This window comes from Hemitrygon akajei, chromosome 7 (assembly GCF_048418815.1).
Source record: "Hemitrygon akajei chromosome 7, sHemAka1.3, whole genome shotgun sequence".
Taxonomy (NCBI): domain Eukaryota; kingdom Metazoa; phylum Chordata; class Chondrichthyes; order Myliobatiformes; family Dasyatidae; genus Hemitrygon; species Hemitrygon akajei.
Window position 1 is genome coordinate 90,573,053 of NC_133130.1, and position 22,305 is coordinate 90,595,357.

The following is a 22,305-nucleotide window of genomic DNA, read 5'->3' on the forward strand; positions in this document are numbered from 1 at the left end:
ATAGTGAAACCCCCTCGGAAACTGTTGGGAGCTGGAAATGGATGAACTCCGGATCATTTGGGAGGCTGAGGGGTTGATAGACAGGACATACAGGGGGATAGTTACACCCAAGGTGCAGGACACAGGTGACCGTCAGGAGGGGTAAGGGGAGTGCAGAGTACCCCTGTGGCCATTCCCCGCATACCACTTTGGATACTGTTGGGAGGGATGATGTAGCGGAGGAAAGCAATGTCGGTCAGCCCTGGCACCAAACCTGGCTCTGGGACTCAAAAAGACACGAGCTGTAGTGACTGGGGATTCATTGGTTAGGGGAACAGAAAGGAGGCTCTGTGGACAAGAACGAGATTCCCGGATGGGCTGTTGCCTCCAGGGTGCCAGGGTCAGGGACATCTCGGACCAAGTCACAGCAAGTGGGAGGGTGAGCAGCCAGAGGTCGTGGTCCACATCGCTGACAATGACCTGGGTAGCAGGAGGGACAGGATCCTGTAAAGTGAGTTCAGGGACAAATAAACTCTTCTTGGGCTTCCAGCCAGGTACAGGTATCGATTATGACCGACGTTTCAATGACAAACTCTGCCATCTTCTTCAGGGATGACGCCTGAGTAAGTCTAGAGCAGTGGTATTTATACCCCCGTAGCCCATCCCGCCTGATTGGTTTGTCTTCAGCCAATCTCTCCCACCTTGTTTACAATCAAATTCCATTTCTTACTTAGAGCAAGACCACTGTCTATGTTAAAATTCATTTCCTCTACTTTAATTTCAATGGCTTCCTCTAGCAGGCGGTCCCAAAAGCCATTGGTGCAGCACAGTAGTTTTGTGCCTTTGAAGTCAATCCTATCGGCATTGCGAATGTAATGTTCTGCTGCCGCCAATTTCTCCAGGTAACCCAAATGCATACACGTCCTGTGCTCCTTGATGCAGGTTTCCACCATATGCGCACTTTGCATTCACAGGGAATCCTGTAAACGCCAGCCCACCTGAGTCCCAAGTCATCTTTGACCTGCATAGCTTCCTCACGGTTTTGTGGATGGTATTACTCTGGTATTTCTTCAGGATCCTGGCGATCCTTACAGAAACTGTGGAAATATAGGTAAGACAGGTGGTAGCAATGGGTTCCAACTCGTTATTAGGTTTCCTGGTTTTTCTGTCAGCCCTTTTAAGAGCCCAATTGATGTCCTTCACCTGTAGGAACGTTTTGTGTAATCGTCTCATTTCCTTGTGGAGACTCTCTGAGTCAAATAGTTTTTGCATGGTTAATAGAAATAGAAAGAATCGCTCTACATTGGGAGTCGTGACAGTGGCTGTTATTGTTGAGGTACAAGACCGTGTGAGCGGGTTTCCGATAGATGTTATGTCTGAGGGTACAGTCCGGTTTGCGTCGTATTAGAATGTCCAGGAACGGGAGGCAACCATTCTTCTCCATCTCCATCGTAAATTGAATGTCTGTCCATCGCTTCCCTCTGGTGCTCCTCCCCCTTTTTCTTTCTTCCATGGCCTTCTGTCCTCTCCTATTAGATTTCCCCTTTCTCCAGGCCTGTATCTCTTTCACCAATCATCTTCCCAACTCTTTACTTCATCACTCCCCCATCACCTTGTGCTCCCCCCCCACCCCCCACCCTCTAACCCTGACTCATCTTTTTTTTCTCCAGTCCTGCCGATAGGTCTCGGTCCAAGGCATCGACTGTACTCTTTCCCATCGATGCTGCCCAGCCTGCTGAGTTCCTCCAGCATTTTGCATGTGTTACTTGGATTTCCAGCATCCGTAGATATTCTCTTGTTTGTGTTTGGATGTATACTGTTCAGATGGTCGTGGAACTGATGGAGTGCCTGGAATCTATGAAGCCACACTATGAAGGTGTCATCGACGTACCTGAAGAAGTATTTGGGTCATAAGAGCGGTGAACTCAGAGCCTCTCCTCAATGTAGAAGTTAGCAATGGCCCGCGATCCCATGGCCACTCCACTTGTTCGTTCACAGTAATTCTCCTTATAGAGGAAGTATGTTGAAGTAAGGGTGTACCCAAAAAGTCAATGGAGCCCTTACTTTGACCACAGGAGCACCAAGCTGTCCTTAACGGGAACTCTCATGAACAGGGACACCACGTCAGGGAGTTAGGTGCTAAGTTAAAGGTCAGAACTTCTAAGGTTGTGATCTCAGGATTGCTACCCAAGCCACGTGGAGGTCAGAAATTGGAAGACAATACAGTTTAACATGTGGTTAAGGAGTTGATGCAGGAGGGAGGGCTTCATTCTTTTGGATCATTGGGAAGGGAATTTCTAGGGAAGGTGGGACCTATACAGAAGAGACAGTTCGCACCTGAACTGGAAGGGAACTAATATCCCATCAGGAAGGTTTGCTAGTGCCACACTGTGCGGTTTAAATTAGAGCTATAGGGGGAAACCAGAGCACCAGTACAGATAGAACCATAGAACATTACAGCACAGAAACAGGCCTTTTGGCCCATATTGGCTGTGCCAAACCATTTTTCTGCCTAGTCCCACTGACCTGCACCTGGGCCATATCCCTCCAAACCCCTCTCATGCATATACCTGTCCAAGTTTTTCTCAAATGTCAAAAATGAGCCCGCATTCACCACTTCATCTGGCAGCTCATTCCACACTCCCACCGCTCTCTGCGTGAAGAAGCCCCCCCAATGTTCCCTTTAAACTTTTCCCCCTTCACCCTTAACCCATGACCTCTGGTTTTTTTCTCCCCTGGCCTCAGTGGAAAAAGCCTGCTTGCATTCACTCTATCTATACCCATCATAATTTTATACACCTCTATCAAATCACCCCTCATTCTCCCTCGCTCCAGGGAATAAAGTCCTTACCTATTCAACCTTTCTCTGTAACTCAGTTTCTCAAGTCCCAGCAACATCCTTGTAAACCTTCTCTGCACTCTTTCAACCTTATTAATACGGTGACCAAAACTGCACACAATACTCCAAATTCAGTCTCACCAATGTCTTATACAACCTCACCATTACATTCCAACTCTTATACTCAATACTTTGATTTATAAAGGCCAATGTACCAAAAGCTCTCTTTACAACCCTATCTACTTGTGACACCACTTTTAGGGAATTATGTATCTGTACTCCCAGATCCCTCTGTTCTACTGCACTCCTAAGTGTTCTACCATTTACCTTGTATGTTCTACCTTGGTTTGACCTTCTGAAGTGCAATACCTCACACTTGTCTACATTAAACTCCATCTGCCATTTTTCTGCCCATTCCTCCAACTGGTCCAAATCCCTCTGCATGCTTTGAGAACCTTCCTCACTGTCCACTACACCTCCAATCTTTGTATCATCAGCAAATCTGCTGATCCAATTTGCCACATTATCATCCAGATCATTGACATAGATGACAAATAACAATGGACCCAGCACTGATCCCTGTGGCACACCACCAGTCACAGGCCTCCACTCAGAGTAGCAATCCTCCACTACCACTCTCTGGCTTCTTCCATTGAGCCAATGTCTAATCCAATTTACTACTTCTCCATGTATACCTAGTGACTGAATCTTCCTAACTAACCTCCCATGCAGGACCTTGTCGAAGGCCTTACTGAAGTCCATGTATACAACATCCACTGCCTTCCCTTCATCCACTTCCCTGGTAACTTCCTCAAAAAACTCTAATAGATTGGTTAAACATGCCCTACCGCGCACAAAGCCATGCTGACTGTTTCTAATAAGTCCTTGTAGATCCTATCTCTTAGCATTCCTTCTAATAATTTACCTACTACCGATGTCAAACTTACCGGCCTATAATTTCCTATAATTGGCCTATAATTTGATAGTGGTGTGGTTGCAGAGAAAGTTGGTGTTAAGCCTACATACAAAGTCAGGAACCAAAAGGTGAAGCATAGTGGTACTGTGTAAAAGTCTTAGACACATATATATAGCTAGTGTGCCTAAGAATGTTCAACAGTACTGCAGTGGTTTTATGCAATTGCACTGTATCGCTGCTGCTGCAGCAAAAAAAACCAAATTTCATGATGATAAACCTGATTCTGATACGGATCTCCATTATGGACCGAGAGTGGGAAAGGGGCAGGGAGAGAGGGATCCTGGTTGGCAAAAAGGGGGAGAGGGAAGAGAGCGAAGAGAGCGGGATGCAATAGAGGGACTGTAATGATCTATAAACCAATTGGTTGGAATCAAATGACCTTGCTTGATGTCCACTTGCCTCACACCCCGCTTGGGGTGCTCCACCCTTGCTATTCCCAACATCTTCTGCTCTCACTAGATTTACAAAACTTGTTCTCCACTACAGTACTGTGCAAAATTCTGGGGCACCCGAGCTATTTATGTGTCCAAAGCCTTTGCAGGGTACTGTATCGCAATGCAAGGAGTATTATAGGAAAGGCAGATGAGCTCATGGAATTATGACACTGTAGCATTAGTGAGACGTTTGCAGGGTGGGCAGGACTGGCAGCTCAGTGTTCTGGGGTTCCTTGTTTTAGACGTGATAGAGCGGGAGGGATTAAAGGGGGAAGAGAGGCATTACTAGTCAAGGAAAATGTCACGGTAGTGCTCAGACTGAAGAGCTTGTCTAGTGAGGCGTTAGGGTGGAACTGAGAAATAAGAAAGGTATGACTATGCTAGTGGGATTATATTACAGATCACCCAACAGTCTGTGGGATTTAGAGGAGCAAATATGTAGAGAGATCACAGACTGTGTTGCAAGAAACACAAGGCTGTGATAGTCGGTGATTTTAAACTTTTCACGTAACGCCTGGGACTCTCATACTGTAAAAGGACTAGACTGGATCGAGTTTGTCAGATGTGTTCAGGAAAGTTTCCTTGATCAGTACATAGAAGTCCCAATTAGAGAGCGTGCAATTCTAGATCTCCTACAAAGGAAAGAGACAGGGCAGGGGCAGCGGCTTATAGAGGAACACTTTGCATCCAGTGATCATAATGCCATTAATTTCAAGGTAGTTATGGAAAAGGATGAGTCTGATCCACGGATTGAGATTCTAAATCAGAAAAAGGCCAGTTTTGATGGTATCAGAAAGGATCTGGCAAGTGTGGATTGGTACAGGCGGTTTTCTGACAAAGGTGTACTTGGTGAGTGGGAGGCCTTCAGAAGTGAAATTTTGAGACTAGAGAGCTTGTATGAATAAGAGGCAGAGATAACAGGTTCAGATACTGCCTGACCATCTGTGTACAAGTCACTCAGATCCATCTGAACATCCTCACAATGGTTCTTTCGCTCAGAATTTAAATTATCACGGACATTTTATTTCCCAGAAGTGGATGATCTTGAATTTATCCAACATTGTGTGTTCTTATTCCAGTATGAGGCTCTTAACTATTTAAAAAAACAATTTTAGCTCTTTAATCATGTTGAAAGACGGCCCAGAGACACGTCCTTATGTCTGAAAGAAAACTATGCTTGCAAATTACTGTAAGTACATTCTCACAATGAGTAATATTCATCCCTTTCTAACAATAAATTTTCTAATAGTTTATAGTCCAAATCATCATCCAATAGATTATATCTTCAGACCACCTTTCAAGATTAACTGGAAGCTCCTGGTTTTATGTGATTCCCAACAATTATACAGAGATACAGTACAGAAACAGGCCCTTCAGCCTGCACTAGCCAGCAACCACACAGTAACATCAACCCGATATGAATCACAAATTGCATTCTCAAACTTTCTCATCAACTTCTCCCAGATTTTACCACCCAACTACACATTAAGGGCAAATTGTGGCCAATTAACCTACCAACTTGCACCTCTTTGGGATTTGCAAAGAAACCAGGGCACCCAGTGGAGTCTCAGACAGTCACAGGGAAAACATGCAAACTCCACGCAGACAGCACCCGAGGTTGGGATCGAACCTGCATCTCAGGAGCTGTGAAGCAGTGGTTCTACCAGCTGCACTGCTGTGCCACCTTTGCACAAGGTCAATCAGTGGGGTGGCAACGTGCACTGCAGACCACATGCAGTCTGCACCTGCATTCACTTATTATGCTGAACAGTGAGTAGGAAATACAAAACGTGCTCTGCGTGCAATTATCTCTTTTTTTGTTTTGCTGTTTCATTCATGGGAAGCACAATTCTGAACTAAGCTAGAGCAGTCCAACAATTGTGCAGGGCTCCGGTCAGGCATCTCCTGGAGTACGATGTAGGCTTCATTTCCTTTTCTGAAGAGGGTATAATGGAGATGGTTCAGAGAAGGTTGAATAGGTTGGTTGCTATGACGCAGTTGGTATCTTACGAGGACGAATTGAACAGATTGGGTTATGCACGTGAGTTTGAAAAGATGAAGTCTGCAGGATTCTGGGAGGATATCTCCCCTAGTGAGGAAATCTACAACCAGAGTACATACTTTCAGAATTTGGGGATTTAAAACAAGGACCAAGGAGAAGAGTTGGGAAGAGTTCTCCTCCCAACCCTCTCAGTTTGAGGACCCCAAATATACACCTCCCTCAGGATAAAGAAATGCCTCACCTCAGTCGTTAATGGCCAACCCCTCACTGTGAACAACAAACAGTACTGGAGGAATTCAGCAGGTCAGGCAGCAACCTATGGAAGGAAATAAACTCTTGACGTTTTGAGTTGAGACCCTTCATCGGGACTCTGCCTGACCTACTGAATACTTCCAACATTTTGTGTGTGTTGTTCAATATTTCCAGCATCTGCAGAGCATCTCGTGTTCTTTATCAGGAGATTTTGGCTCCTGGTGCTAGACACCCTAGTCAGGGGAAGCATCAAGAAAATAAGGATTTTGAGTGCTTCAATGAGGTCACCTCTCGTTATTTTAAACCCGAGGGGATATAGATGCAGTCTCCTTTATCTCTGCTCCTAGAGTAAACTTGCCATCCTAAGAATCAATCTGATGAATCTTTGCAGCACTCCCTCGATCACACATATATTATCACTTAGCTCCGGAAAATGGACCAGGCAACACTATTCCAGGTGCCATCTTAATAAGGCTCTATATTATCCCAGCAAGCTGTCTCTCGCCTTGTATTCAAATCCTCATCAACAAAGACCAGCATAACGTTTGTGTGCAAGTCAGCCAGGGTTCTCTAAATACCAATGTTTTTCAGTCCCACACTAATTAGATTCTCTGCCTATTTACCAACAGTAGACAAACTCATACTTTACTCTCTCTGCTGTGTTTTCCACCCATTCACTCAGCCACTCTTTACTTCCTTGAATCTCTTCCACAACCTTCCCGTACTGTGACCCAGTTTTGTGTCTCCAGTTTAGTTGGATAGATCAAGGCTGCCCGTCACCATCCAAACCATTGCCGCGGATTACTAAGAGCTGGGGCCACCAGCTCCATTACCTCAGGCACCTCACCTGTTACGACGGTCCCCAATCCTCCTCAGCCCTTTCGGTCAGTATATTACACACAATCCCATGTGCTCTTGTTTTGTTTAATAAGCTTGTTAAAGTCATTGTGAAGGTCCAAGAAAACTACACCCTCTGGCACGACCAGATCTGTTGTTGCAACATCAAAAACATTCTATAAGGTTTGTCAAACATGATTGCCTTTCATAAACCAACTCTGAATCTGCTCAATCTTATTTTTCTCCCAAAGCACACATTTTATCATTTCCTTAATAATAAATTCAAACATTTTTCCTAACATCAGGCCAGCAATTCCCTGTTCTCTGACTCCCATCTTAGTTGGGTTACACTGGCTACTTTCCAAATCCATGGAATTTTGGAACATGATCACAAATGCATCCACTATCTCCACAAACACCTCTTGAAAAACTCTGCAATGTGCGTCATTGAGTCCAAGGGATTCATCGCCTTTCAGGCACATTAATGTTTCATAGTTTTTTTTTAATTGCCTATTTTTTTTCAGCTCCCCATTCAATCCAGACCTAGAGATGCTCACATTTCTGAGAGGATTTCTGCATTTTCTTCCATGCAGGCAGACACAGAATATTTCCTCTGCTCTTTAACCACCCGATATAATTTCTTATGTCTCAATTTGTAAGTATCTCTTGCTGATCTTTCCCTTTTATGTACCAATAAAGACTTTTACAGTCCAGCCCTAGGTTTCTTGCCAGAACACTCTCTTAGCGGCACAGACGAAATGCTGGAGGAACTCAGATCAGGCGACATATATGGAGGGAAATAAATAGTAGATGTTTCAAAGTCTCAGCCCAAAACATTGAGTGTTTATTTCCCTTCGTAGTTGCTGCCTGACCTGCCGTGTTCCTCCAGCATGTTTGTGTGTGTTGCTCCAGATAGCCAGTATTTGCAAAGTGTCATGTGTCTCCAGAATACTCTCATACATTCTTTTCTCTTTCTTCAACTTCTCAGTCTTCCTCTGCCAATATCAGAATACTTCCCAATCCTCGGGGCTTAATGCTCCTTTTGATATTATAAGGCTTTTCATTTGACTGTTTACTATTGTTACCTTTTCCTGTTAGTCAAGGTAGAACTACTTTTTCCTACTGGATGCTTGTGCCTTTAAATGACATGTATTTACTGTAAACGCTATGCCATAATTCCATATCAAGTTCGCAGACGACACCACGGTGACTGGCCCAATCAGAGGGGACCACAAGACGGCCTGCAGGGACGAGGTCCAGCACCTGGCCGCATGGTGTGCTGACAACAACCTGGCCCTTAACACCCAGAAGACCAAGGAGATCATTGTGGACTTCAGGCATGCTAGGAGCCACACACACGTCCCCATCTACATCAACGGAGCTGTAGTGGAGCGTGTATCAAGCTTCAAATTCCTTGGTGTCTCACCTGGTCCCTGAACTCCTCCATCCTGATCAAAAAGGCGCAACAGTGCCTTTATTTCCTGAGGAGCATCAAGAAAGCTCACCTCTGTCCCAGGATGCTGACGAACTTTTACCACTGTACCATTGAGAGCATACTCACCAACTGCATCTCAGTGTGGTATGCCAACTGTCCCGTATTGGACCACAATGCACTCCAGCGGGTGGTGAAAACTGCCCAGCGGATTATCTGCATCCAATTGCCCACCATTGAGAACATCTACCATAAACGCTGCCTGGGCAGGGCAAAAAGCATTATCAAGGATGCATCTCACCCTAACCATGGACGTTTTACTCTCCTCTCATTCGGTAGGCGCTACAGGAGCCTCCGCTCCCGCACCAGCAGGCACAGGAAGAGCTTCTTCCCCGAGGCTGTGACCCTGCTGAACCTCACATCACAGTGCTAGGCAGTATTGCACCCATATTGGACTGTCTCAGTACTTTTATATTTGTGTGCTGGAGCACTTACTTTTTATTCGCAGTTAATTTGTAAATAACATTATTCTTTGCATTTCTGGTTAGATGCTAATTGCATTTCATTGGCTTTGTATCTGTACTCGACACAATGACAATAAAGTTGAATCTAATCTAATCTAAATGTAGGCTACTATCATAATATTGTTTCCCAGTCTACTAATTCCGACACACTCCTCATACAGTCATTTGCTTTGTTAGATAATAGAACCTACCCCAGTGGCCAGTTTATTACCCCAGTGGAACCCGGTGTGATCTTCTGTTGCTGTAACCCAACCACTTCAAGGTTCAAACACAAGGAAATCTGCAGATGTTGGAAATTCAGTTAGTCCTGACGAAAGGTCTCGGCCCGAAACATCGACAGTGCTTCTCCTTAAAGATGCTGTCTGGCCTGCTGTGTCCCACTAGCATTTTGTGTGTGTCACTTGAAGGTTCAACATGTTGTGCATTCAGAGATGCTCTCCTGCACACCACTGGTGTAACATCTATTTACTTGACTTACCTTCGCCTTTCTGTCAGCTTCAACCAGTCTGGCCATCCTCCTCTGACCTAATACACAGGAGCAGAATTAGGTCATTCAGCCCATCGAGTCTGCTCTGCCATTCCATCATGGCTTGCCCCAGATCCCACTCAACTCCATACACCTGCCTTCTTGCCATCACCTTTGATGCCCTGACCAATGAGGACACCATTAATTTTCACATTAAACATACCCAAAGTCTTAGCCTCCACAGCTTTCTGTGGCAGAGTATTCCACAGATTCACGACTCTCTGGCTAAAAAAAAAAAAATCCTCCTTACCTCTCTCATTAACAAGGTGCTTTCCCTGGCAGAACTGCCGCTCATGGGCTTTATTTCTGTTCCATAACATTCTCTGTAAATGCTAGAGACTGTTGTGTATGAAACTCCCAGGAGATCTTGGGTTTCTGAGACACCTCCCTGTATGGCACCAACTATCATTCCACAGTCAAAGTCACTTAGATCACAGTTCTTCTCTATTCTGATGTCTGGCCTGAACAACAACTGGACCTCCTGATCCTGCCTGCATACTTTTATGCATTGAGTTGCTGCCACATGATTGGGCTATTAGATATTTGCATTAACAAGCAAATATACAAGTGTACCTAATAAAGTGGCCACTGAGTGTAGTTCAGACTAAACTACATCATTTTCAATCTTTTTATAAAATTCAATCATATCATGATCGCTCATCCCCAATGGCCCCTTAAGTACAAGATTGTTAATTAACTATTTCTCATTGCACAGTGCCAGACTTTAAAAAATGAGTCTGTTCTCTCACTGGAACCTCGATGATACAGAGCATCCCTCTTTCACACACTGGGAATTCATCGTTTCCACTGTTATTGGCCATTTTGTTTCCCTAATCGATATGTAGATTAAAACTCCCTGATGATTACAGAATCAGCCATTACACGCTCTTATATTTCAAATTATTCTCTGCACCGCTAGTGAGGAAGACAAAGAAAAACTGCCAACACTTTCTGCTCCTCGCTGTTCCTCAGTTTAGTCCAAACCGATCCACACTCTTGATAACCTACGTTCCAATCCTTTCTTTCTACTGCTTTTATCCCATTCTTTATTACTGTGGCTATCCCTCCTCCTTCCCCAATTCCCTTATCTCTTTAAAAAGAACCCAGGCTACCTAATTCCAACATTGGTCATTCTGGAAAGGCTATTAGATGGCACCTGTAAGGACGGATATGCTGTGACAGAGGGAGAGCAGTGAAGGTCATCAGATTGATTCTTGGGATTGAGCGGTTCGTTGTATTGGGAGCTATTAAACAGTCTGGGTCCATACTTCACAGAGTTTCAGAAAAAGTTAGCAGATCTCAGCAAAGCTTACAAAGTCCTTAAAGGTTGTTGCAGATTTGATTATTCAGCCAGCCAGAGTAGCAGAGGCCACAGTCTCCATTTGGGATAGAGAGGAGCTGGATATATTTGCACTGAGAATAGTGCATCACAGGAGTTCTCTATACAACTCATCTGTGAAGGATCAACCTCAGTATAAAAAAGTTAGACACTATTAGATCTTTACATATGGGTTTGAGCAGGAAAGTGGCACAAACTAAAAAGATTTACTAATGAAACTCAACGCAGGTTGGAGGACTTCTTTGTTAAGCACCTTCGTTCAATCTGCAAAAGCATTATTTCTAGGCAACCAACCATTTTAATTCCACTCTCCATTGCCGTTGCAACATGTCGATTCATGGTCTTTTTTACTGCCGAGATAGGGCCACTCTCAGATTGGAAGAGCAACACCTCATTTTGCATAAGAGTAGTCTCCAACCCAACAGCATGAGCATTGATTTCTCTAACCTGGCAATTTCTCCTCTCCTTCTCTCTTCTTCCATTCCCCACTCTTGGCTCCTCTCATAACTCATCTCTTCTCCTCACCTGCCCATCACCTTCCTCTGGTGCCCCTCCTCCTTCCCTTCCCCCTGTGGTCCACTCTCCATTCCTATCAGATTCCTTCTTCTTTCTGCCCTTTAACTTCCCCAGCTATCACTTCATTCCCCATCCACCTACCCATCAACTGGCTTCAGCTCTCACCTTCCAGCATGGACTCCTTCCCCTCCCCCGCCTTCTTGTTCTGGCTTCTGCTCCCTTCCTTTCCAATCCTGGTGAAGGGTCTCAGTTTGAAACATCGTCTGTTTATTCCCCTCCAGAGATGCTGTCTGACCTGCCAAGTTCCTCCAGCACTTTGTGTCTGTTTCTCTGGATTTCCAGCATCTGCCAATCTCTTGAGTTCTAAAAAAGATTAGGATCTTATTGAATGACAGAGTAAGCATGCTGGTCAGGATGTTCTACCCATGTTTCTATTTCTTATGTCCTATAGTTATATCAATCCTTTCACTTAATCCCCCTCGCCCCACTATATCGATCAGTGAACATGGGAGCAGCAGTATAAAAAAGGCACAAGACCCCTGTATCAATACAGTTTGTTCTCTTGCTTCATTAGATCCCTGTTTCTGCACCTACTGTTTCAGTTTGGCACAGAATTTAAAGCTGGAGCAATGCTTATTGTGTGTCTTTGCATTTGATGATGTGAACTTACAGGCAGAACTTTACAGTCGGTGTGTGCAAGAATGCAAATGGAGCTGCCAGTCGAGGTGAAACCTTAATCTGAAACTAAGTCCCCAGGATGTAGATTCCCCCCATTAGGGGAAACATCCTCCCAAAATCTTGTACACTTCAATCCCTCGCTCTCTCTTCAGCTCCCACCGCTGGCTATAAGGAGTTTGCACGTTCTCCGTGGTTTCCTCCGGGTGCTCAGCTTCCTGCCCACAGTCCAAAGACGAACCAGTTGGTAGGTTAATTGGTCATAGTAGATTGTCCCATGATTAGACTAAGGTTAAATCGGGAGGTTGCTGGCCAGCACAGTGCTAAGGGCCAGAGGGGCATATTCTGCACTGTATCTCAATAGATAAAAACATTTATTTATTTATTTCTGTGCATGGGTGACAGGCTGCCACCTGGAATACTGTGGGTGGAGATGCTGCTTCTCTCCAGACTAAGCCCGTTAACTTTTTGTACCTTTGGTCACACCAGGTTAGCTTGGATAAGTTATCAGAAGGATAGAGGTAGTATGCCAACCAACCTTCAGCATTCAGACTATCAGAAACCTGTTGTGATAACTTATCATGGTCTGACATTTAGCTTCTAAGTTATTTTAAAAGGCTTTAAAATTGATTGTTGTAAAATCCAATTGCCTTAATGTACGAGGGCCAGAGAGTGAAGATCTATATATGATTAAGGCTGGAGCAATTCTAACTGTGTGTCTTTGCATTTGATGAAGCGAACTTACAGGCAGAACTTCACAGTCGGTGTGTGCAAGAATGCAAGTGGAACTGCTGGATGAGGTGAAAACTTACTCTGAAACCAAGTACCCAGGATGTGGATTCATTCCCCCACCGGGGAAACATCTTCCCAAAATTTTATACATTTCAATACCTCACTTTCTCTGCAGCTCCAATGTGCATGACCCAACCTGCTCGATCATAAAACATCACTTAAATCATGGTCGCTTCGTGGTTAGCACAACGCTTTACGGTATCAGCGACCCAGTTTCAATTTCCAACGTTGGCTGTATGGAGCTTGTACATTCTCCCCGTGATCACATGGTTTCTCCTGGGTGCTACGGTTTCCCACCACAGTCCAAAGACATACCAGTTGATAGGTCAATTAGTCACTGTAAATTATCCCATGATTAGGCTAGGACAGTGATATCCAGTGAGGTGGTTACATGTCCTATGGAAGTGTTAGAGGAAACAGAAGTCATCCGGGGGGTGGCCGTTCAAGATTCTTGATGAGGGCGGTAAGCAGCACCCTAATTTAAGGCACGAGACTTGACCAGCCGTTAGTAGATCAGGCACTTCCAAAAAAAGGAAGAGGCATTGAAACACAGGAAGAACCATAGCTCTGCAGGGGGTGAGCGCTCATCGTCACAATGCGTCTTAAATTTCAGCCGACCCTATCAACCAAACAGATATTACTGTATTGGGGATGCATAAATTACCAACCAGAGTGCCCAACAGTTCCCTTTGACTCGTGGCACGGAACAAGTTTGTGCAATTTAAGAGTTGGTAATTCAAATACACCCTCTCAACTTTCTCTACAGGTCGCGCAATGATGCGGTGCTGATCGGAACCAAACTGTGAAATAGAGCCCACCAGTGAACCTGCCATCCCCAAGGATTCCTCTTGAAGTGGTCAAAACAACCTCGACTTCATATGTGTGGTCAAGAACTACCTTTAGGGATCACAAGACCTTACGTGATTGGTCAGTATAAAGGTAGGTTGCCGAACACCAGCTCTATCCCGACTACCTTTCAGATTCCAATCCCAATCCTTGTCAACGTAATTTTCACTGCTGTGTTCGTCTTCATCTTCGCCTTGCTATTCCTTTGCGTGCTGCTACCATCGCTCCATCTGTGTCAATTCGTTGCAATCCTAACATCCTATAGAGATTCCCAGTTTGTGTTAATTTTTTATTTTAATTTAGCCCTGTTAATGATGGATAAATACGTATGGCACAATCTATATTACTCTTAAGGTGGTGAAGCCTTGAATTGTAATCCTATTAAGAAACAGAAACTATAGAAAGTGTGCTAATACAATGTTACATACCTGGAGTATGGTTTTATTCTGTTCCCGTCAGATCAGCGATGCCAGTGTCTTATTTGTAATATTGTACTGTCTAATGAAACCACGAAACCATCAAGATTGCAGGAACACTTTAGTAAAAGACCCCCTGAAAGGGCTACTTATGGTATTACTCAGTTCCAAAAGATGAAAGAAGCATTTGAAAAGCATTGCACCCTCCAGTCATTTGCCAAGAAAGCTAAAAATGATCTTGATAGTGGTCTCTTTGCTTCCTATAACATTTCCAAAATGACAGCAAAGTGTGGAAAATCCCATAGAATTGGTGAAAGATTAATAATGCCTGTTGTATCGTAAGTGCTCACTACAGTTCTCAAAATGGATCCCAGTATTTTTAAATCAATTCCTCTGAGTAATAACTCTGTAGCTCGTCATATTGATGAAATGAGTGAAGACATTGCACAGAGCTACAATAAAATAGAATCTGGGATATAACTGGATGAATCAACTGTGCGAGAAAATGAGGTGTTGCTAATGGCATATATAGTTTATCAAAAATGGAAAAGTTTATGAAGAGATTTGCTTTTGTAAAATTGTTAAAAACAAATATCAAGAGAGAATCTACGACAAACTCAAAATGTACATTGAAGAAAAAAGTATTGCAATCAGGAATATGATTTCTTGTGCGTCAGATGGAGCACCAAATATGACAGGTCACTATGTTGCTTTCGTGGCACTTATGAAAAAAGAAATTCCAAGTCTGTTTGCAATCCATTGTGTAATTCATCATCAAAATCTTGCAGACAAAAACCTCAGCCAGTGACTTTTTTCAAGCATGACTCTTGTAATATCTGCTATCAACAAAATTAAAGCTCATCCATTAAATAGCAGAATATTTCACCAGTTATGCCAAGATAATGATGAAGGGTTTGAATGCTTGCTTCTTCACACTGAAGTGCGTTGGCTGTCAAAAGGCTGCTGCTTAAAATGTTCCTTTGATCTTTTTGACACTGTGATTAAATCTTTGCTCAAAGTCAACAAGAGCTTGGGAAACGATTGAAATTCCACGTGGAGATGTGGCATACCTAGCTGATCCGTATGACAAAATGAACATTCTAAATATGAAACTGCAGAGTGAAATTTTCAGTTTAATCCAGGCATATAGTGCAGAGTCCACTTTTACAGGAAAATTGGAAATATATGAGCAGAACTTTGGGAGAAGAACGTTGTCACAGTTTCCCTGCACTCTCTTTCACAGACTGTGAATTGGAAGAGTACTGCTTACACCTGCAATCTCTGAAGAATTATTTTCAGAATAATCGAATCAAGGATTTCATTGATCTGGAAATTTTGAAATGGGTAATTATCCCATTTCTTTGCAAGGTGGAAGAACAGGAAGACTGCTTGCAAGAAGAAATTATCGAAATTCAGAATGATGAAGAAGCAAAACTGCTGTTCAAAAATGTCAGCTTCTGTGGTATGTGACTACTCTATCATATGGTTCCCTGGTCTTTCGAGAGAGCCAACTGCTCTTCATTGCATTTCCATCCTCTTACCTTGTTGAAAGAAGCTTCAGTTCAGTGAACCACATCCTCACGAGAAACAGAAACCACTTGGACATCGTTACATGTGGGGACTTAAGGCTTTTGCCGTCACAACTTGAACCAGATATTTCAACTCTTGCTAAAAACCATCAAGCTCAAGGATCTCATTGATATTGAAGCTGCTGTACCAAGCACAGGTACTGTGTAAGCTGGGTTTAAAAAACAAATAAAAATTTAAAACAGAATCATTTTTCTCATGATAGCATATGGTGGACATGTTTTTACACTACAGGGGTGCCAGGAAGTATTTTGTGCCTAAGAGAGGTGTTGGCAAGTACGAAGATGCTTTATGGGGGTGTTAGGCTAAAAAAGGTTGGAAGACACAAGGCTAGGGTTAAATCGGAGGTTGTTGGGCAGCTCTGCTCTGTATCTCAATAAATAAATCACAGTAACCAATTTTCTCTGAACCATCTCCATTACACATGCATCCCCTTTAAACAAGGGACTAAACAGTGTTCGACACAGTTGGAGGGTGCAGACTGACTCATGAACAATTAAGTTTAAAAAGTTGTTTTTAATGTTATATTTCTGATGTTTGCTACATTTTCCTACTGATTGTTCAGCATAGTTGATGAATCCATAGGCAGTCTACGTGTGGTTTGCAGCACACCATTACTGGTCCGACCAAGAACGGAAAAGCCGCTGGCTGTATTCAAGGGTGACACAGTGACACCGGTAGTCAGGCAGTGCCTCACTGTTCCAGAGACCTGGGTTCAATCCTAACCCCTGGTGCTCACTGTGTGGAGTTTGCACGCTCTCCCTGTGACTGTGCGCTCAGGTCTCCTTCCACATTCCAAAGAAGCGCAGGCTGGCAGGGCAGCACGGTAGCACAGCGGCCGGTATAACGCCGTACAGCGCCAGTGATCAGAAGACCAGGTTCAATTCCCGCCACCGTCTGTAAGAAGTAGGTACACTGTATGCTCTCCGTGTGATGGTGTGGGCTTTCTCTAGGTTCTCCGGTTTCCTCCCACATCCCAGAGACATGGTTAGTGTTAGTAAGCTGTGAGTGTGCTGTGCTGGCACCAGCAACATGGCGATATGTGCAGGCTGCTCCCACCCTTGGACTGGAGAGAAAAATAAAAATGGGACTAACATAAATGGTGATAGATGGAGAATGCAGGCTTGGTGAACTAATGAAGTCATGGCTCATTCACTCCAGAAGCCTGGTGTCTCATACCAGGACAGCTGCAAGAGGTCCGCTGGGCTGTTAACTAATTAACTTATTTAGTTATTGAGATACTGTGCAGAATTGGCTCTTCGAACCACACTGCCCAGCAACCCCCAGTGTAACTCCAGCCTCATCATGGCACAATTTACAAAGACCGATTAACCTACTAACTGGTTTGTCTCTGGTCTGTGGCAGGAAACCGGAGCACCTGGAAGAAACCCACACATTCCATGGGGAGGACATGCAGCCTCCTTAAGACAATGTTCCGCACTCCGACGCGCCGAGCTGTAATAGCATTGCACTAACCGCCATGTTACCGCGGGTTCAGGGAGAGAGGTGGGCATGCATGAAGGAATGGAAGATCACTGGGGAATTGCACAGGGGAAGAGAAATAAGCAAAGGGAGCAAGTGTGTGAGGCCAGTCTGTGGCAGCTGAAGATGAAGCTTGCAATGAAAAGGCAGGAAATATGAGCCTACAACACAGAAAAGATTTCCACTTTGATAAGGAGTCTCAGAGAAACTTTACTTCCATGTCACTAAAATTTGATTACGTTTTCTCCTATTCTTGTTGCCAACCTCCCCGGACTTCAACCCTCACCCCCTCCTGTGTGGACTTCCAAACGTCCTTCATTTTGGTAATGCAGTATTTGCACGTGGTTAATTCCTCCTCCAAGCCTGTTGGAGCTGGCTCCCTGGTAGTGTGCACACTTTGGCCAGGTGAATCATATGGCCGTGAGTGTGCACACAGCTCGCCAACCCCACCTCCCATGGAACACTGTCACCTCCAGCTGAAGCGGCCTGCAACATGGGAAGAAATTCACTCTTAGTGGAAAAGCCGAGACCCTGCTCCATTTCTCAACTTTAATTGGATAGTTACCAAAGCAACTTTCACAAAGTGCTTACAATGTGGGATTAGGGAAGCAGGATAAACTCTGAGTGGCAACCGTTAATCCCTGAAATCACTTTATTAAATAATTACATTTAATGAAATATCGTAAACACTTCAAAACAATTTTCTGAGAATAAGAGCTTATCCCTGACACCAAATTAATTTGTCAGATAAGCCTGTTAGACACTTCACACAAGTGCGCAAATCCTGAACAAGATCTCCTAAAACTTGTCTTGTTTTCACACCCACTGACAACTTGCTCTCAAAACGAATTAACAGCTTCCATCTCAAGCAAGAACTCAGCTTTAGCCTGAAGCAATCCACAAAAACAGGAAATTCTGAGAAAAGCAGAGAATACCATTAAGAAATTATCTTCGCAACATATATTTTACAGTCGAGACTGTTGAGGAAAGGTGCAGCTACAATTGTAAAGAAACAAGGAGCAGGAGACTTTAACCTATCACCCTATTTTCCGTTTCATTTATGTCTTCTCTACATAGCCTTTCCATTAGTCTTAATTTTCAAGCCATTAAGTCCGTGTCCGGTTTCAGAGCAAATCCATTAGTCCTGCTCCCCACCCCACATGTTATCAACACCCCCCTCCCTCCCCAGTCTCCCACCACTTGCTTGTGCCTAGGGTAGTTTAAGGAGAAACCCATGCAGCTACAAGGGGGAATGTGCAAATGTCCCCGGGTTTGCCATGTACTTGGGTCAAAACTTGGGTCACTGAGGCACAGAAGCATTTTAAGAACAACCCGGCAGTGGGTGCGAACACACATTTTGGCAGATCAGTATCTTGCAATGATATTTAACGTCAATGCTATCTGCGGCTTCATTGCGCCACCCAGGAGGTAATCAACAGATGTCCTGGCATCAGCTCCCACCTACAGAAGGCATTCCCAACAGGGTAGCACGATAGAGTAGCAATTAGCTTTATGCTTTGCAGTGCTGAGGATTGGGGTTCAAATCCCGCCACTGTCTGTAAGAAGTTAGTACGTTCTCCCCATGACCATGGGGGTGTCCTCCCTCCCACAATCCAAAGACATACAGGTGAGGGTTACTCAGCTTTGAACATGCTACGTTGGTGCTGGAAGCGTGACGACACTTGTGGTTCGCCCGCTACACATTTTCACATTCTGCTGGTCATTAACACAAATGGTGCATTTCACTGCGATTTTTGATGTACACGTGACAAATTTTAATCTTTAATGGTTCCTAGCTTTGCCCACTTGCCCTAATTTCAAAGAGCAGCAGAAATAACATGTCTCTATCCACCACCCCCCCCAACAGTCCTCCTCAATGTTCCAAAATGTCTTGAAGAAGACAGGCTGCAGAGATCTCCGAGGAATGACCCGTGAGCTGTCTGACACTGCTGATATGATGATCTTTCCCTACACTTCGCTCAGCTTAAATCACTGCTCTGTACTGTGTCACTGTATCAAGACTAGGCAGCCAACTGCAGCAACAACAACTGCATCATCTTTCACAAGAGATCAAAATGCTTTACATATTAACATTGCCAGCTTTGTTAAATTAATGGGAGTGCTTTATTGGAAATAAGGTTTCGTCTTGACTAGTTGGTGCTTCCTTTGACGAGACTATAGCATTCTATAGAGTAGAAGAGTTAAGATACCATTTCAGCCCTGATCTGGAACAGTCTTGAAGGGCTAGATGGCCAATGTTTCCCTGATCCTGCACTGGTGCAGATTTCACATACACTAGAGCTGTGCATGCTTTGAGATTTTGGAAGTTGAGCTACATGTAACCTGGTCAACATGATGAATGCTAGTGTTTCTTAGCCAGAACTATAATTTGGTCATACAAGATCATCATAGTCACAGTTGCCCTACCCATACCTAACTCTGCCACAAATATTCCAACAATGAGACATAGAACATAGCCCTTCAGCCTATAAAGTTATAGTGACCCTTTTAACCTACTCCAAGATCTCCATTTTTCTATGAGTTCTATGACTCTAAGAGGGCAATGAACGAGGAGCGTGTTACTGATTGGAGCTCTGTGCCACTGGCATTCCAAAGCATCAGTGCTGACACCTCTTCCGTTTGCAATATACTTATTTGGACAAGGTGGTCTGATCAGTAAGCTTACAGGTGACATGACATTTGGTGGAGTTACGGATAGCAAGGAAGGCTGTCGAAGGATACAGCAGGATGAAGATCAGTTGAAAATCTGGGTGGAGAAATGGCAAATAGAGATCAACCAGGACAAATGTGAGATGTTGCAGTCTGGGAGATCAAGAGGAAAGTATGCAGTAACTGGCGGGACTCTTCCCAACACTGATCTACAGACGGACCTTCAGGTAGGAATGTCACAGAAGGCATCGTTTTAAGGTGAGGGGCAATAAGTTTAAAGGAGATTTGCAAGGCAAGTAAATTTTTTTAAACCCAGTGAGTGGCAAACGCCTGGGACATACTACTTTGGGAGGTGTTAGAAGCGGACATACTGTAATTGCGAAGTTTTAGGGGTATTCAGACAGGGACATGGGCAGACAGGAATACAGAACATGTGCAACCAGACGGGATTAATTCAATCTGACATGATGTTGAGCACAGACATGGGGGGAGGGGGGGGGGGGCGTTAAAGGGCCTGTTCCTGGGTTGTACTGTTCTGTTCTATACTTTTCATGATTCTACAAAACTAATGTGCCCCTCTGGTGGACGCAATAGGAGAACAGGGCAACTTTGGGCAGGAGAAGTTCTGGACTGAGTTGGTGCAGTTTGGCCATACACCCAACTTGGCTGCCAGACCCGAGACTGTGGCTCTGCCATAGTGATTGACTCAGTTACGACAGAAAACTTCTGATAAGTAAATGGTCCTCATGCAACAACTTCCTTTCATTAGTTGTTAGAAAGAGTACGCAGTCCCCCTATACTGTCATGGTACCTGCGGGCGACAGGTGAGCAGAAACCGGTCTGCCAGTCGTGTCAGCAAATTGCACTCCACCATTTCTCCCAAAAGGATACAATATAGAAAACCTACAGCACAATACAGGCCATTGGGCCCACAAAGCTGTGCTGAAATAATATACACCACAAACAGCCGCTACCTCGGGATGTTTCACTGAAACAGCAGGCATCCTGCTGGGCGTGGATGAAGACAGAATTGTCCCTCCTCAGACTCCATCAACTCACACCTTGGGCTATTCCTAATGCCCCCCTCCCAGCCACCTCTCTCCCCTTTCATGCTGCGTTGCCAGGTCTTCACTTTCCAGCTGTTGCCACTGACCACCCCATGCCCTGGAATTCTCTCTCCCCCCTCAGCAGGGTTCATGAAGATGGGTTATGGGATGACAATGGAAAGACCAAAGAGGACAGGGCTCTATCCTTGAGCTAGTTGAGATGACTTAATCAGGTGCAAGCTATGATATGGAGAAGATATCTTCACAGAGAGGTACAGTTCTGTGCAAAAGTCCTAAGCACACGAGTATATAGCTAGGGTGCCTGAGACTTTTGGACAGTGCTGTAGTAATTTTATGTATTGGACTGTAATCCTGCCGCAAAACAAAAAAACAAATTCATGACCTCTGTGAGAGATGATAAACCTTATTCTGATATGGGTCTTTATTGTGAACTGAAAGTGGGAAGGGGGTAGGGAGAGGGGAAATGTGATTAGAAAAAGGGGAAGGGAGAGGCGAGGGAGTGGGAAGCCCCAGAGAGACATTCTGTAATGATCAAAAAAACAATTGTTTAGAACCAAATGACCCTGCCTGGTGCTTCAGGGCTGGGTGTGTCTGCACCCACACCATCCCACTCCTCCCTCCCCGGCACTCCTTCTCTGCCACCTGTCCCACACTCTTCACTTGGTACTCCACCCTCACCATCCTCAGCCAGGTTTACAAACCTGCTCTCTATTCCACATTGACAAATGTAGCACTGCACCGAAGTCTTACCTACTCTAGCTATATATTAACGTGCCCGAGATTTTTGCACAGAAATATAGTTCTAAGCCAGGGGCTACAAACACCTCTAAGTTGAACAGTAAGGTCAGAAGGGACCTCTGTGCTTAGTACATAGAGAACTCAGAACTGTACAGGAATAAGGACAAGTGACATGGATGAGAGAGAGTGGAACAGGTTAAGGTGATGAAGTTTGGACCTACCAGTGTGAGAGGAGACTTATGTTCTCAAGGTGGCAGAAGGGTAAATTCATTTCTCATTCTTACCTAGCCAGCGAGGCACGGGCAACTGAAGCCATCCAGCCCAGGCTCCGTGTAAGTATTTTGTGGAGAACTGTGGACACAAACTGATTAACCAA

At 44.4% G+C, this 22,305-nt stretch overlaps 1 protein-coding gene across 2 annotated transcripts in view; it reads right to left on the reverse strand.

Annotated features, from left to right (window-relative positions):
- Positions 1 to 22,305, reverse strand: part of dtd1 (D-aminoacyl-tRNA deacylase 1) — a 170,320-nt gene that overhangs the window by 13,387 nt on the left and 134,628 nt on the right. The window lies entirely within an intron of this gene.